Here is an 18,825-nt window from a genome sequence, read left to right as displayed (position 1 = left end):
GCCATTTTAAAAAGGACTTTTTGGTCTTTTTTCATTATTTTAACACCTAGATATATCAAAACGAAGCATAGAACTTCAGATTCATCCAAAGCATCAAAAATTAGGGTTTTTCTCTCAAGATTAACCCTCAAGAGCAAGACCCAATTCCTTCTCTAAGATTTCACCATAGTTCTTACAAATTGGGTTAAGATTTAAGGTTCTCAAGTCAAAAGCTTCAAGAACCCTCACTCAAGAGTACCGAAAAGAGTCTCAAGTAAGCTTGTTCATCTAAATTCATTATCTATGGTATGTGGGGTTTGAACAAGGGTTACTCTTTCACCCTTGTGTCCAAAGGCTTATTTTAAATACAAATTTCTACAAATTATGAGATTTTCCATGAAATTAAAGTTAGGGTTTATACCATTATTATTGTTTGCAAGATTTTGAGATTTCCCATGGATTAAAGGTTGAATTACATGATTTTGTTTATATTTCCATGCCTATTTCTGAAATTTCCAAATTTTAAGATGATTATGAATGTTTTGTTATCAAGTATGAATTTTGAGATGTTGAAATCATGAGATTCATATTATGAGTTATTTTTTTCAATATCTTGATTGAGATGATTGTAAGTTTTTTTAAATGATGGTTGGGCATGAAGTTTAAATATGATTTTGATGCATTAAAGCTTTATATTTTGAGTCCTAAGTACAAGTGATGATTTTATAAGGAGATTATGATCTCAAGTTTTATTGACATGTTTTGATAAGTACTTTCAAAAGCTAAGATATGAATCCACACTATTTATGATTTAAAGCTAAGCATAGTTTGGTCTTCATTATAGACCCTTGACTTATTTTAAGGTGGATTTCCTAAAAGTTCTGAGCCTAAGTATGGGAGTAGTATTTAGCACTGAGTTGGGTTTGATTCCAAGGTTTCATACCCTAGACCTACGTACCACCATAGGATTGAGATTTATGGGCCCGAGGCCGAGATAGTGATCACTAAAGTAAAAGTTCTATTCCAATTCTAGGGTAGAAAGACTCTTCCCAACGCGGGCAAGACGTTGGGCTCCATGTCAGTTCACATGGTTTATGTCGGTTAGAAGAAACTCCTAAGTTTCCAAAGAGTCCTAATGTTCCCTAAGTCCCAAAGTTCCATAATCATAAGTCTTTGAGTTTCTAAAGTTTCAAAAAAAGTTCCTTATTCTCTTTAACTCAAAAGTATAAGTTTGAAAGTTATGGTTTAAGATTTTCTTTTGCTTATAAGCTTTAAGAATAAGAGGAGAATACAGATTTTAGAGTTAAGTATGATGACTCACAAGGTTTATATCATATATTTCACTATTCATGATTTATGAGCTTTATATTTCAAACTTACTCAAGCTATGTGAGTCATTCATAGTTGTATGCATGGTTTTTACCAAGATTATTGATATTGTTTACTTAATACATACACCCCCATACACTCAGTACATCCTCAAAGTACTGATCCATATATACGTTTGTGTGCTACATTGTCTCATAATGTAGGTTCAGGTACTCAGTCTCAGCAGTGCTAGTGATCTCTAAGTTCCTTGTCTATATTTACACAGTGGTGAGTCCTTATGGTTCGAGGGCCTATTTTTAGACTTTTCTTTACGATGTCAGTTGATTTTGTAGATTTCAGTTTGAGTCAGTTGGGGATCTGTCCCAATGGCTCTCTAGTTCTTGAGTAGTAGAGGCTTTGTCAGACTAGTGGTTGAAGTTTTCCAGGTCATTTTCAGTATTGACATTTAGAAAGTTATCTCAATCTATATTTGGCATACTATGTGTTTATTACTTGGTTTAATTATCTTAAAGTAAGTTTTAGAAGTAATAGCAGGCTCAAAGGGTTAGCTTAGGGCTACTTGTAGCCTTAAGCACCATGTGACGTCTCGGGATGAGATTTTGAAGCGTTACAAACTTAGTATCAGATCCTAAGGTTTAAAGAGTCCTAGGGAGTCTGACAAGCCGTATTACGTAGAGTCTTGATCATCGGTGTGTAGCGTGCCACATCCATGAGAAAGAAGCTACGCGATATTTTAGGAAAAAGTCATCTCTTTCTTTTAGAATCTATCGTGCCTACAGTTTTCTCTATCTGCTATTAACTCATGCTCTTTTATGACATAAAATGCCTTCCTGGAGAGCCAACACCCGTAGAAATGATAATCACCCACCTCAGGACGCAGATTCCTTAAATGAGAATGTGTCACATGCAGAGTTTCGAGAAGCTTTCCTGGTACTAGCCCAAGTTGTGACAGCAAATGTGCAGGGTAATCGTTAGGCTGCAGCCCCACCTCAGCAAGATGGGGATTTAGCCGTAGGTAGAATCAGAGACTTCATGAGAATAAATCTGCCTGAATTCTTTGGGTCGAAAGCAGATGAGGACCCACAACTCTTTCTTGATGAGGTGAAGAAGATCACCCAGATTATGCATATTTCTGAAGAAAAGAGTGTAAAGCTGACATTTTACAGACTGAAAGATATTGTGTATGATTGGGTTGTGATGTAGAGGAAGAGTAGAGGGGAAAATGCTGCTCCCATGTCTTGGCAGGTGTTCCAGGATGCATTCTTGGATAAGTTCTTCCCGCTTGAGTGAGGGAAGCAAAGATAGAGAAATTCATAAACCCGAGGCAAGGCTTAATGACTGTTATTGCCTCAATTTCAACCGGTTGGCTAAGTATGCTTCTGACTTGGTAGCTGACATCTAATCTAGTATAAGTAAGTTCGTGACTGGTGTATCTAGTTTGGTGCTGAAAGAGCGTAGGACTGCTATGATCAATAGGGATATAGATCTGTCTAGACTGATAATGCATGCTTAGCTGATTGAGGTAGATAAGATAAGGAAGAGAGATAGAGTATGGGGAAATAAGAGGTCTTGATCGGAGTAGTTTGAGCATGGCCAGACTAGATCCCATAGAGGTAACCGTTCGCAGTTTCAAAATCATTCGTCTATGCCAATGCCCTCATCAGCTAGTGCTCCCGTGCCCATAAACAGGCAGGAGCAAGGGAATAAGTCTTCTATGTCCCAGTCTCAGAACAACGTGAGTAACAGGCCCAGTTATTCTTTTTATGCTAAGTGTGGTAGGACTCATCCCGATGAGTGTTTGGCAAAGCAGAGAGATTGTTTTGGTTCAGGCAAGTTGGGCCACAGACTTAGAGATTGGCCGCATGGTAGGCAGGGAAACAAAGATATTCATCCCTAAACTCAGGCTACTAGTGCACCAGCTTCTGTAGCCCGTTCAGCTCCTTCTCAGGGTGCTTCATCCAGTACTGGTGGCGGCCAGTGCCAAAACTAATTCTACACTTTGCCATCCATCCAGGAGTAGGATAATTCACCAGATGTTGTCATTGGTATGCTTTGTGTCTTTCATTTTGATTTGTATGTACTGCTGGACCCTAGGTCAAGATTTTCTTATGTAACCCTGTTGGTTGCTGTAAATTTTGAGATAAATTCTGAAAAGATCCCTGAGCCTTTCCTGGTTTGTACTCCAGTAGGTGAGTAAGTCATTGCCAAGCAAGTGTATAAAAAGTGTCCTATCATTATTCTTCACAGAGTCATATTCGCTGATTTGATAGAATTAGGTATGGTCGATTTTGAGTGGTTCGAAAATTCCGTATCTCCTAAGAGTCATTTCATATCTTACCTTAAAGCCAAAAATTTAATATCCAAAGGTTTTATCTATCATCTAGTTAGAGTTAAAGACACTATGTCCAAAGCTTCAACTATTCAGTCAGTCAGCATAGTTGTGAGTTTCCTGATGTTTTTCCAGAAAATCTCTCAGGAGTACCTCCCGATAGAGAGATAGAGTTCGGGATTGACCTTCTTCTCTATACACAACCTATTTCCATTCCTCCATAGCATATGGCACCTGCAGAACTTTAGGAGTTGAAAGAGCAACTCTAAGATCTTTTAGATAAAGGTTTCATAAGGCTCAGTGTTTCTCCATGGGGTGCTCCCATTTTGTTTATGCAAAAGAAAGATGGTTCTTTGCATATGTGCATTGACTATCGTTATCTTAATAAGGTCATAGTCAAGAACAAGTACCCTCTTCCAAAAATTGATGACCTGTTTGATCAACTCCAAGGTGCAAGTTATTTCTCAAAGATAGACCTTAGATCTGGCTATCATCAACTTAAAGTAAGGGAGTGTGATATTCCAAAGACAGCCTTCAGGACTCGTTATGGTCACTTTGAGTTTTTAGTCATGTCCTTTGGGCTAACCAATGCTCCAGCGGCTTTCATGGACCTCATAAATCAGGTATTCAAATAGTATCTTGATATGTTTGTCATTATGTTCATAAATGATATTTTTGTGTACTTCTGTAGCGAGGATGACCATGCAAATCATCTTAGAATTGTCCTGCAAACTCTTAGAGATCATCAGTTGTTCGCCAAATTTAGCAAGTGTGAATTTTAGCTAAGGTCAGTTGCTTTTCTGGGTCATATTGTTTCCGTCGAAGGCATTAGAGTTGATCCCTAAAAGACAGAAGCTGCAAAAAATTAGCCTAGACCTATCTCTCTGTTAGATATTAGGAATTTCTTGGGTCTAGCTGGCTATTACCGCCATTTTGTTGAAGGTTTCACATCTATTGGATCTCCTATATCTAGACTGACCCAAAAGAAAGTTAAGTTCCCGTAGTCAGATTCCTGTGAAAAAAGTTTCCAGGAGTTGAAGACTCGACTCACTTCAGCCCTTGTGTTAACTTTGCTCGATGGTACTGATGGTTTTGTGGTGTATTGTGATTCGTCGAGAGTTGGTTTGGGTTGTGTATTGATACAGAGAGGTAAGGTTATAGACTACACCTTCATACAGTTAAAGCTGCATGAAAAGAATTACCCAACCTATGACCTTGAATTAGGTGTTGTGGTCTTTGCTTTGAAAATCTGGAGACACTATCTTTATGGTGTTCATGTTGATGTGTTTACTGATCACAAAAGACTGTAGTATATGTTTACTCAAAGGGAGTTGAATCTTAGACAGAGGAGATGGTTAGAGTTGCTAAAAGATTATGATATAAGTGTGTGATATCATTCGGGTAAGACTAATATTGTGGCAGATACCTTTAGTAGGTTGTCTATGGCCAGTGTTGCTCATGTGAAGAAGGATAATAAAGAATTGGCCTATGAAGTGCATCGTTTGGCTAGACTGGTGTTAGGTTGGTTGACTCAACTGAAGGTAATGTTTAGGTACAAAGTAGTTTCGAATCCTCTTTAGTTTCGGAAGTGAAGGAGAAGTAAGACTTGGATGCTAGTTTGGTCAGACAAAAGGAGTCAGTTAAAGACCAAAGGGTAGAGGTTTTCTCCCAAGGGGGAGATGGTGTATTGAGATATCAGGATAGATTATGTGTTTCTTATGTTGATAATTTCAGGCAGAAAATCATGCTTGAAGCACATGGTGCATGATATTTTATTCATCCCGACGCTACCAAGATGTACCTCAATTTGTGGAAAATCTGTTGGTGGAATGGTATAAAGAAGGATATAGCAGATTTTATAGCGAAGTGTACAACTTGTCAGCAGGTCAAAGTAGAACACCAAAGACCTGGTGGTGTAATGCAAGAGTTTGGCATACCCACTTGGAAGTGAGATGAGGTGAATATGGATTTTGTGACTAGTTTACTTCTTTCACGTCGTCATCATGATTCGATTTGGGTTGTTATAGACAGACTGACTAAGTTAACATATTTTCTGCCAGTGCATACATCTTATATAGCTGAGGATTATGCTAAGTTGTACATCCGAGAGTTGGTCAGGTTTCATGGAGTTCCCTTTTTCTATTATCTTAGATAGGGGTACTTAGTTCACTTCTTAGTTTTGGAGAGATTTTCAGAAGGGTCTTGGTACCCAAGTTCACCTTAGTTCCGCTTTTCATCCACAGACAGATGGTCGGGCTGAAAGGACCATCCAGACTTTAGAGGATATGTTGAGGACATGTTCTCTTGATTTTAAAGGTAGTTGGGACGAACATTTGTCATTGATCGATTTTGCGTATAACAACAATTGTCACGCTAGCATTGGATGGCCCCATTTGAGGCTTTGTATGAGAGGAGATGTAGATCACCTATAGGTTGGTTTGAAGTAGGTGAAGCTACTTTGATTGGGCCTGATGTAGTGTTTGAGGCTATGGAAAAGGTTAAGTTGATTAGAGAAGGATTGAAGACAACTTAGAGTTGTCAAAAATCTTATGTTGATGTGAGAAGAAGAGACCTTGAGTTTGAAGTTGGAGATTTAGTGCACCTAAAGATTTCACCCATGAAAGGGGTGGAGAGATTTAGCAAGAAGGGGAAGCTTAGTCCCCGGTTTGTTGGTCCCTATAGAATTCTGAGCTGTGTTGGGAAGGTAGCATATGAGGTAGTGTTGCCTGCAGATTTATCGTCTGTACACCCTGTGTTCCACGTGTCCTTGCTTAAGAAGTATATTAGTGACACCGAAGTTGTAGTACCCTTAGAAAGCACAAGAGTTCATGATAGCCTCTCCTATGAAGAAGTTCCTATTGAGATCCTTGATCATCACGTTAGTAGACTACGGGACAAAGAAGTCCCATTAGTCAAAGTTCTTTGGACAAATCAATCCATCGGGGGAGCCACTTGGGAAGCAGAAACGGATATGCGAACCAAGTACCCTTATCTCTTCGTTACAGATTCAGATTCAGTTTAAGGTAATAAGTTGCCTGAGCTCATCTCTTTTCATTTTATGTTTCAAGCTTTTATAGTTATTCATACGATTATTCATGCATTTGCAAGTCAGTTTAATCATGCTTCTAGTTGCACACACCAGTTATAGCTTCAGTTTTCAGTATCTTAGTTTTGTTAGCAATATTTGAGGACGAATATTCCCAAGGGAGAGATATTGTAATACCCTAAATTTTTTGTAATCCTAATTTCATCTCTAGAAGGTTAAGGGATGACTTACAAAGTGAGTAGTGTTTAAATCATATAGAGTTTTCCTAATTTTAACTTTTTATCGTGTGGGAAATTGAATTATCTTTTCAACTATACCCATTTCGCCATAGTCCGATGTCGGGTAGAAATTTATGGCCAAATTACAGAAAGCAGTCTGAACCGCCCAAGTGCTACGGAAAGCACCGACTGACCGTTGAGCTAGCGACGGACTGTCACCCAAACCATCGCAGCTGAGGTAGTGAAACTAGCTTTTGGCCAAGCGCGACGGAAAGGGCCAAAGGATCGTCGATCTAGTGACGGACCATCGCCCAAACCATTGCAATGGAGGCAGTAGGACCACATTCTGTCCAATTACGACGGGATGGACCGACGGACCGTTGAGCCAGCGACGGAACGTCGCACACTTTCGTTCAGTGATTTAAAGCCATTTTTAAAAGGACTTTTTGGTCGTTTTCTATTCTTTTAACAGCTAGATATATCAAAACGAAGCATATAACTTCAGATTCATCCAAAGCATAAAAAACTAGGGATTTTCTCTCAAAATTAACCCTCAAGAGCAAGACCCAATTCCTTCTCTAAGATTTCACTATAGTTCTTACAAATTAGGTTAAGATTCAAGGTTCCCAAGTCAAAAGCTTCAAGAACCCTTACTCAAGAGTACCAAAAAGAGTCTCAAGCAAGCTTGTTCATCTAAATTCTTTATCTAAGGTATGTGGGATTTGAACAAGAGTAACTCTTTCACCTTTGTGCCCAAAGGCTTATTTTAAATACAAATTTCTACAAATTATGAGATTTTCCATGAAATTGAAGTTATGGTTTATACCCATTATTATTATTTGCAAGATTTTGAGATTTCCCATGGATTAAAGATTGAATTACATGATTTTGTTTAAATTTCCATGACTATTTTTGAATTTTCCAGATTTCAAGATGATTATGAATGTTTTGTTATCAAGCATGAAGTTTGAGATGTTGAAATCATGAGATTCATATTATGAGTTATTTTTTTCAATATCTTGATTGAGATGATTGTAAGTTCTTTTTTAGATGATGGTTGAGCATGAAGTTTAAATATGATTTTGATGTATTAAAGCTTTATATTTTGAGTCCTAAGTACAAGTAATGAGTTTATAAGTAGATTATGATCTCAAGTTTTATTGACAAGCTTTGATAAGTACTTTTAAAAGATAAGATAGGAATCCACACTACTTATGATATAAAGCTAAGAGAAGCATAATTTGGGCTTCATTATAGACCCTTGAGTTATTTTAAGGTGGATTTCCTAAAAGTTCTGAGCCTAAGTATGGGAGTAGTATTTAGCACCGAGTTGGGTATGATTCCAAGGTCTCATAACCTAGACCTACGTGCCACCATAGGATTGAGATTTATGGGCCCGAGGTCGAGATAGTGATTACTAAAGTTAAGGTTCTATTCCGATGACAAGGGTAGAACAGCTCTCCCCAACGTGGGCAAGACATTGAACTCCATGTCAGCTCACATGGTTTATGTCATTTAGAAGAAACTCCCAAGTTTCCAAAGAATCTTAAAGTTCCCTTAGTCCCAAAGTTCCATAGTCATAAGTCTTTGAGTTTCTAAAGTTTCAAAAGAAGTTCCTTATTCTCTTTAACTCAAAAGTATAAGTTTGTAAGTTATGGTTTAAGATTTTCTTTTGCTTACAAGCTTTAAGAATAAGAAGAGAATACAGATTTTAGAGTTAAGTATGATGACTCACAAGGTTTATATCACATATTTCACCATTCTTGATTTATGAGCTTTATATTTCAAACTTACTTAAGTTATGTGAGTCATTCATAATTGTATGCATGGTTTTTACCAAGATTATTGATATTGTTTACTTAATGCATACACCCCCATACACTCAGTACATCCTCAAAGTAATGATCCACATATACGTCTGTGTTCTACATTATCTTATAATGTAGGTTCAGGTATTCAGTCTTAGCAGCGCCAGTGATCTCTGAGTGCTTTGTCTACATTTCCACAGTGGTAAGTCCTCATGGTTCGAGGGCCTATTTTCAGACTTTTAGTTATGATGTCAGTTGATTTTGTAGATTTCAGTTCAAGTCAGTTGGGGGTCTATCCCAATGGCTCTCTAGTTCTTGAGTAATAGAGGCTTTGTCAGACTAGTTGTTGAAGTTTTTCAGGTTGTTTTCAGTATTGACATTCAGACTATGTTTTTCAGTTATCTCAATCCAGATTTGGCATAATTTGTGTTTATTGCTTAGTTTAATTATCCTAAAGTAAGTGTTAGAAGTAATAGCAGGCTCAAAGGGTTAGCTTAGGGCTACTTGTAGCCTTAAGCACCGTGTGACGTCTCGAGATGAGATTTTGGGGCGTTACAATATGACTCTTCTGTTAGAATAATTTATTCATTTTTGCAACATATAGTTCATCTATTGGAAAAAATAAATAAGTAGCAAGATTTATTCAATAGAAATAATAACAAATCATCATTTATCAATATATCATTTTTATGAAAACGAACAACTTATCAATTTAGTTGTTACTAATAATGGCTTAACTTGAATCATTTCAAATAAAATGGGTTTATTGATCACTCTCCTTGAGACGAATACACTTAGTTGATTAGGTAAGCCGCTCCTACTCATACTCACACTCCCTCCCATGCAACTTAGCTCTAATACCATTTGAGGGACATATCAGTTACAATGAGATTAATTGAAATTGTAAGTGAATTTATCAATTCATCTTTAATTTTAGTTATATCAATTTAGTTATTACGAATAATGACTTAATTTGATTCATTTCAAATAAAATTGGTCAATTAATCACTCTATTCATGACGAATACATTTAGTTAATCATGTAATTACTATAAAATTAATTAAAATTGTAAGTTCATCTTTTATTTTAGTTAAAATAATTTAATTATCACTAATAATGACTTAATTTGAATTATTTCAAATAAAATTGGTCAATTGATTAGTCTACTCAGGATGAATACACTTAGTTAATCATGTAACTACTATGAAATTAATTGAAATTGTAAGTGAACTCATCAATTCATCTTTAATTTTAGTTAAATCAATATAATTATTACTAATAATGACTTAATTTGAATCATTTCAAATAAAATTGATCAATTGATCATTCTACTCAGGGCGAAACACTTAGTTGATCATGTAATTACTGTGAGATTAATTGAAATTGTAATTGAACTTACTAATTTATTTTTAATTTTAGTTAAATAAATGTAGTTATTTTTAATGATGACTTAGTTTTAATCATTTCAAATAAAATTGGTCAATTTATTACTCTATTCTGGACGAACACACTTAAATGATTGTGTAATTACCATGAGATTAATTGAAATTGTATTGAACTTGCTAATTCATATTTAGTTTTGATTAAATCAATTTAGTTATTACTAATAGTACCTTAATTTGAATCAATAGATTACTAACATGTTGCAACAGATGAGTAATCTGTTGTAAATGACCAAACAGATAAAGACATTTGTTGAAAATGGCCAAACAGATATCGACATTTATTCCAATAGATGACTAACCTGTTGCAATAAATGACTCATCTATTGAAAATTATCAAACAGTTATAGACATGTGTTGCAAAAAATGACTAAGCTGTTGCAGCATATGACTCATCTGTTGGAAATCATCAAATAGACAGGATATAATTGAAAAGCAATTTAAAATACTAAAGCTCAAATATTTTTAGGAGAACTCAAACGTTTTCCCCCTTGTCTAAGGTCTTGTCTTAAATAATTATCTTCAATTTTAATTAAATTAATTTAGTTATTACTAATAATTGCTTAATTTGAATCAATAAACGACTAACCTGCTATAAACATCTGTTGCAACAGATGACTAACTTGTTGCAATAAATAGGTCATCTGTTGAAAAATAATTAAAATACTAGGAAACTCAAACATTTTTAGAAGAACTCAAATGTTTGTTCCATTGTCTTAAAAACTTGCCTTTAATTTTAGTTAAATCAATTTAGTTATTACTAATAATTGCTTAATTTTAATCTACAGATGGCTAACATGTTGCAACAGGTGATTCATCTATTGGAAATTATCAAACAGGTAGAAAATCTATTGTAACAGATGGATCATCTATTTGAAAGTAATTAAAATACTAGAGAACTTAAACGTTTTTAGGAGAACTCAAATGTTTGTCCCTTTGAACCTTTTGCATTTGATATATGGTATACTATATTTGTCTTCTTTACCTATTTCAGGAAATTTTTCATGTGTTTCACTTATTCCTAATGCCCCTGTTAAAATTTTTGGAATTTTTTAGGTCAAATTTAATCCGTATATCACTTGGACATTAGTTCATAGGTGATTTTGTATGTAAAATTATGATTTTTGTTGAATTTCTTATTTGCTGCATCTGCTCCTACTACAATGAATAGAACCTATAATATGAATCCAACATATGAGTCATCTGTTGCAACAAGTGAGTAATCTGTTGTAACAGATGATTCACCTATTGCATCAGATGACCCATATGTTGGATTCATGTTACAACACTATAATACGAATCCAACAGATGAGTAATCTATTGCAACATATGACTCATGTGTTGCAACAGACTACCCACATGTTGTTACAACATATGACTCATCTGTTATAATATATTACCCATATGTTGCAACAGACGGCGATCATCCGTTGGATTCATGTTACATATTTTATCCATTGTTGAAAAAATAACAGTAGCAGATACACCCAGATGAGAAATTCAACTAAAAATTATAATTTTACTTACTAAAATCACCTATGAAGTAACACACACCACAAACATCAATATTTACCAAAAACATCAATATTGTCCAAACACTAATAACAAAAAACATAAAAAAAATAACAATCACCAACAAATCGATAGTTATTTGTTAGATTTGGTCACAATAGATATCTCTGAAAAAAAATTAAAATTCGACTCTCGCTATTTTTACAATAATGTTCAACAACAAGAACTACAGTAACAATAAAAAAAATTATATTCTACTCCGAAAAGAGAAGAAAAAAAATACCACAAATTAAGATATTCTTGAGTCCCCATTGTAAATTTAAGCAACAAATATTGAAATTGTTAATTCATACTAGAAGAGAAGTTAACTCAAGTTCCTCCTTTTCTTCATAACTAAAAACCCCTAATTTCTTACCTGTAAAAATCGAAAAAAATGATGAAGAACTCGAAGTTATTATCGCCAGAGAATGTTGTCACGTTGACTAACGGTTGAAAGTAAAAAAGGAAAGAGCAAGAACTCAAAACTATTTGTCGCCCGAGGTTGAAGTTGCAGAAGATTGAAGGTAGAAATTTGGAAAGTTATTGGTTAGGAGAAGTTAGAGAGAGAAACTATCGAGAGAAAGAGAGGAGAGGCGATTGATTTGTAGAGAGAGGGGAGTTTTGTGGGTGTTGGTTGATTTGTATTTTTAAAAAGATTAGAAAGTTTTAAAAATATTAATTAGGTCCACAATTAACTAAATCAAGTTTTCTAATTATGTTTGACCCTTTAAATTGGTCAATGCCACCAATCCTCCATTCAAGACTTAAATAACACCTTTCCTTCAATTTTCTCATTATACTTCTAATACTCAAATGAAATTACGTAGCATTATCTGAATAGGTTTACATACAATTTTTGTTGTATCCAGACAACCAATGATTAAAAGACAAAAGCAAATTACTTACTTATTAGAAACTAGACATAAGAGTTCGTGCAAACATGTGTCCAATATATATTTTTTTTTATCTCAATTTATGTCACACAAATGAATTTTAGAAAATTGATTAAATTTTTGTATGATTTTTAAATATTTTAAAAATTTAAAATATTTTATTGTGATATGTAATGCTTTTAAAAATTTAATTTAATTATTGTGATATGTAATTTTAAATATGTTACTCTCGTTATAATTTATGTGGTATTGATAGAATTTGAAGAGTCAAACAATTTTTTTTATATAATTTTTAGATTTTTGTATAATTTTTTAAATATTTTAAGCTGTTAATTATTGTAATTTATAATACTTTTACATAATTTTTAGATAACGCATGTTATTTCCTTTGCCTCAATTTATGTGACACAAATGAAATTTAGAGAGTAAAATAAATTTTTTAATAGAAAAAATCATCCAAAATATTCATTGAGTTTAAGTTTTACCAAAAAAAAAAAACAGCACACTTATTAATTCTTACCTAAAGTAGCCTTTCGGCTAACTTTTGTTATTAAAATTGGTCAGTCGAAACCTTTTCCCTTAATTTGAATGTTGTTTCTGTTTAGTGTTGCTCCGCTTAGATAGGCATCGAATCAGTGTTAGGCCATTTGACCATTTCTTTATAATTTCAATTTTTTTTGTGTGTGATATATATATTTTTTTTTTTAAATTTTCATTGTTAATTTTTTTCTGCTTTTTTATTTAAAAATAATTTTCTTTTCTAATTGTTTCACTTCTTTTATGGAAAAAATGACTATTTGTACATCATATATACGTATTTATACATCATAATATAATATTGATATATGAAAAAATATTTAAACGAATCTTTTTTTTACTAAAGAAAACCACAGCAAAAAAGAAACAACAACAGTTTCTTTTTAAATAATTACTGCTTAAAAAAAGAAAAAGAAAAAGGAAGAAAATGGCCTATGATCATTTTAAATAATAATGACCATTTTAAGTAATAAATAAAACCTTGACTATATTTTGTGAACTATTTGCATTTTCTGTATATAAATAAAAATTTCTTTTTTTAATATATAGTCTTTACATATTTTGAGTTTTTAATTATTGTGATTTATAGCATTTTTTATTAATTTTCAATATATTTTTCTTCCTCTATCTCAATTTATGTGACTGTGATAGAAATTGAAAAATCAATCAAAATTTTTATATGTCGTTAAATATTTTAAATTGTTAATTATTGCGATTTATGATACTTTTTATGTGATTTTCAAATGATACATGTTGCTTTTCATGTCCCAATTTATATTATACTGATAGAATTCTAAGAGTCGGTCAAATTTTTTATGTCTTTCAAATATTTAAAGCCATTGATTATTGCAATTTAAAGGATTTTTAATAATTTTTAAATACATAATAAATTAAAAATAAGATAAACAAATTAAAATGAAGAAAATAAAAAAAAATACTGTGGTGAATTTTCTCATTATTTATGTGATCTTATTTTTTTTCTAAATTATTTAGAAAGATAATTATTTTTAAACTTAAAAATAATTTTAAAATATTAATTCTGATTAAGTATATCATCAATGAATTTAACTTTATCATGAATTCATTCATTTATATGATTTAATTCTACTTGCTTTAATCTGTATTCATCCTAGACAATTGTATTATTTTTCCTTTGATATTTAAACTTTAATACTAATTTATAGACCTTTTCTTATATGACATTCTTATTTTTTCATTTTAGTTTCCTTTCATTGGTACAAATATATTGCCAAGTAGGGCTGGGCATAAAATATCGAAAATCGAATTACTGAATCGAATCAAAAAATTTGGTAATTGATATTTGATAATTCGGTATTTGGTATGGTATTTGGGAGTAAAATTTCAACATTTTGATATTCGAAATTGGATTTGGTACAAGATATTTATACCATTTCGTATTTGGTATTTGTCGAATATTGTATTATAAATATATATATATATATATATGTCTAACCAACCCAACAAACAATAGTATTAGTAATCCCAAAGAATCTCTTGGACCTTGGTAATATATTCATAAAAAACAACAAAAAGAATACTAAATAGGGTTTCTAATAAATATACTCTTTGAAGTTTAAACGTACATTTGCACATCTCCAACTTTAATATGGTATTACTAATATCGTATCGAACCGAAGTTTAATTTACCGGTTATCGAATTATCGAATCGATGTTTATAAGTATGGTATGTGGTATCTATATTCAAATATCGATTACCGAATTACTAAACCCAAATTTTGAAAATACCGAAACGAATACCAAACGCCCACCCCTATTGCCAAGTTCAACAAAAACGCCTTTCTATTAAATTTTGCTTTTTTTTTTTTCCTAAAAATCTTTGTAATTGAATCCTAAATGTTAACACTATTTCCTCCTTTCACTTTTACGTATACACTATTTTAAAAATAAATTTATATTTTAATTAGTCACTTTTACCATATTAAGAAAAACACAATTTCTTTTGTCATGTTTTATCCTTGTATTTTCCAAATCATTTTCAAGATTTTTATACTAAACATCAATTAATAGGGAGACTTTATTAGATTAGATAGCAAGTGAATTACCATAAAATTACGAAGTAATTGACATGGTAATTACTATTTCCTCGTCCTAATTTATTTGATACTTTTTAAATTTTAAGATTCAAATATGTCTTTTTTTATCACAATTTTTCATATATTTTTTATTTTTTATTTTTAACTGTTAATTATTTTGACATATAGTCATTTTTACGTAATTTTTAACCATGTCAAATTCAAGGTTAAAATTAAATGGTCATAATTTTTTCATATATCTTTTAAGTATTCTAAACTTGTTTATTATTGTGACATACAATGCTTTTATGTTGTTTTCAAATAAGTAAATTTTAATTAAAAAAAATAAGGTTACATATCTAAATTCAACCTCAAAATTAAATTATTTGACTCTCAAAATTTCAAATGTTATATATGTATTGAGACTGAGAAAGTAATATATTTGGTGATTAAAAAAAGAAAATAGATAAAAATAAAGTTGTTAAACGACAAAGTAGCCAAAACTACTTTTTCACTTTACTAATTTACTAATAATAGAAAGTGGGCTTGGTCGGCAAGCCACTTATATATTATATATTAGTAGTAACAAGGGGGTATTACTTGTTGTATCAGTACGGCCCAACACAATATTATTGTTATAGAAAATTGCTTGAAGAAATCGTTAAGTTGTCCAGGACCTCAACTAATAACATATTGAATCTCTATTCATCTAAAAAATATTGCATCATTATAGCCTTTTTTACAATTTAAATACCTCTCAACAACATATAAAAATCATCGAAAGTGGCAACATAGATGATATACAAATTGACCTATATAAAATTCAACAAAAGCAACATATATGGTGTTTAAAATATATCCATTCTCATGGCGGCTTAGCAGGTATATTCGATGTTTGTCCTCATGACAAGTGTGACAATGCAACAACATATCTTCTAATAACTACTCACTGATTCTTTGTCATGAACAACCATCAATTACAAGAAACAAGCTAAGGACATATATATTATATTGATAGAGAAAAGATGTAAAAGTTACTTAAATGATTTCTATTGAAAATAGATCTTGAAAAGACTAATGCAAGCTCATATTAATGGTTTCTCCATACCAAGCGAATTTGATGAAATGCATCCTGCATCCACTGCAAGGTTGACAAAAGAAAGAGAAAGTGAGACCAACAGAAAGAAATACAATATATAAAAATTCACTAGGCATTGATTATTCACACTCGTAACGACTCCAATGGACACTTGATTCACCATTCTAAGAATACTCTCCTGTTCAGGAGGAAAAAGAATCCACAAAATTGGATAAATAAAATCTGAAAAACTAATTCAACATAATTTTAGATCCGTTCTTACCCTTTGAAGAACATTTGCCGCTAAAATACTCCGCAATGTTGTTCAATAGAATGGTGTACTAGCGACACATATACATGCCTTTATTGTACATCGACAGTGAAACCTACAAAAAAGAAGAATCTGAACCCATAAATTCAATAATTCTGAATCTTACAAAGAAAAAACGTTATACAAATTTTATCTAGAGAAACATATTCCTTAGCATATCTATCATATATGGAAATAGCCAAACCCATCTTAGTATCTCAAACTGAGAGAGAAAGATGGAGCATCAAAGAGTAATACAAAGAATCTGACATGAAAGCAAGAAAAAGAGAGATATGAAGCAATGTTCTTTATAGCTAGGTGAAAACACAAAGCAATATGTGGTTGTTTACTTTCAAATTAACAAGACACGTAGCATAATTATATTGCAATAAATATATAAAAAGAGAAAAGCCGAACAGATACAACAGTCATATAACAATGTCTGCTTAGCCAATGTTATGGTATACATATGGGTTGAGCGTTATCAAAGAAAGGAAATAAGGAATTAACTTACAAGCTAACCACTTAGCGCGTAAAAGAAATCAGCCAACCAACATGCTCTGAATCGTGTAGCATTGGAGATTCTCCTACCAGTAGGAAGAAATTATTTCTTGTGAAGCAGAGTATCAATGTATATGTATAGCATAGTATATATTAATCAAGTAAATCACAATTCAAAAATCTATGTTTAATGTCATAGTTGCATATCTGATATATCTTCTCGATCTCTCTTGTCATTTTACTTAAATGTATTTACTACTACTATACACGTGTAAAAGTATCGAGTGCTACAAAAAATGTGACAACCTTTTGAGATGTCTTGTATGATCTCTATCTCTTCTCCTCCGTTAAACACAAGAAGAGCAATCCTTTTTTGTCTGTTGGGTATATTTTTGGTCAAAGATTATTCCATATTGTATAATTTTCAGTGTTTCTTCAAATACAATCGATGCTATATTGAATTTTTTAGAGTAAATACATAATTATCCCCAGATGTTGGTCGAGATTTTCAAAAAGGACACCTAAACTTTAACATCGACCTATTACCCCACGATTCTTCTTTATTTCGTTGAAAACATCTCAGTCACAACAAAGTGAGTGAAGGCACGTGCCAATCAGGTGCTGCCACGTGTCAACTACGTTTAATTTCATATTTTTTAAATAAAATTTTTCTTTTTATTTTATTTAACACCCCACCCCACTCCCACTTCTCCCCACCCCATCCAACACTTTTCCCTCCGCGTCAGCACCTCCCCTCAACCCCCACCCCCATTCAGCACCCCCACCCCCATCAGCATCTCCCCTTAACCCCCCAAACCCTTCCCACTTCGTCAACATCTCTCTCCCCGTCCAGTTTTTTTTTTGTTCAAATCAATTAAAAAAAACAATTTTATGATTGAATTAAGTTTTAAGGATAGTTAAATGATTGAATTGAGTTTTATAGATAGTTAAATGAGCTTTAATGGAGGAGCTTTAATGGAGGTTTAAAGATAATTTTTTTTTTTTTTAAAAGTTTCAATGGAGCTTTAATGGCGTTGAAAAAGACATTGTGTTGAACTTTCATGGAGTTTTAATGATATTTAATAAAAAAAAAAGCTTCAATAAAGTTTTAATGGTGTTGAAGGTGTTGAAGAAGAAAGGATGGGTGGGTGGGGTGGGGGAGAGGAGAGAGAGGGGTATGAAATAATTTTAAAAAGAAAATAAATATTAATTTTATTTTTTAAAAAAGAATATAAATTATATATCAATTATTTTACACGTGACAGCTTTTAATTGATCAAAAAAATCAAATTTCAGCCCTTTCACACACGTCTAGCACATGTATACACGCAGAGGGTTAAAATGACGTGTTTGTAACGAAATAAAGAAGAATCGTGGGGTAATAGGTCGAAGTTAAAGTTTAAATGTCTTTTTGTAAATCTCAAACAAGATCAGGAATGTAATTATATATTTACTCAATTTTTTAATGTATTTACTAAACTTGTTTACTATTAGCTAACCAAGGAATATCCACTGCATATTTCAGCAAAACCACCCACCTTAAGCATCAGGTTTGCATGGTCGGTGTCTGATTCGAACTCATAGTTTTTGCTTCCCTAAAGTTATTTTGGGTCACTTCAACGTTGATGCAATGCAATTGCATAGTTAAAATTATGACAACAAGTCATTCTCATTTATAGAGTAGACATCATGAAATAGGTTCGTCAATACTTCCAACTACTCGCTCAATGATTTGCGATTTCAAGTCAGG

General features: G+C 32.6%; 1 long non-coding RNA gene across 1 annotated transcript; it reads right to left on the bottom strand.

Annotated features, from left to right (window-relative positions):
* Positions 1 to 15,618: 15,618 nt before the first annotated feature.
* Positions 15,619 to 17,376, bottom strand: LOC107877127. The gene is made up of 3 exons (XR_001676176.2): positions 17,089 to 17,376; positions 16,548 to 16,650; positions 15,619 to 16,327 (listed from the first exon to the last, which is right to left on the bottom strand). It is a non-coding gene; the product is annotated as an uncharacterized LOC107877127 (long non-coding RNA).
* Between the last annotated feature and the right edge of the window lie 1,449 nt (positions 17,377 to 18,825).

Source organism: Capsicum annuum, chromosome 7 (assembly GCF_002878395.1).
Source record: "Capsicum annuum cultivar UCD-10X-F1 chromosome 7, UCD10Xv1.1, whole genome shotgun sequence".
In the NCBI taxonomy this organism is placed as follows: Eukaryota; Viridiplantae; Streptophyta; class Magnoliopsida; order Solanales; family Solanaceae; genus Capsicum; species Capsicum annuum.
The sequence above is the reverse complement of the archived record's forward strand: the minus strand, read 5'-3'. Positions and strand labels throughout refer to the sequence as shown.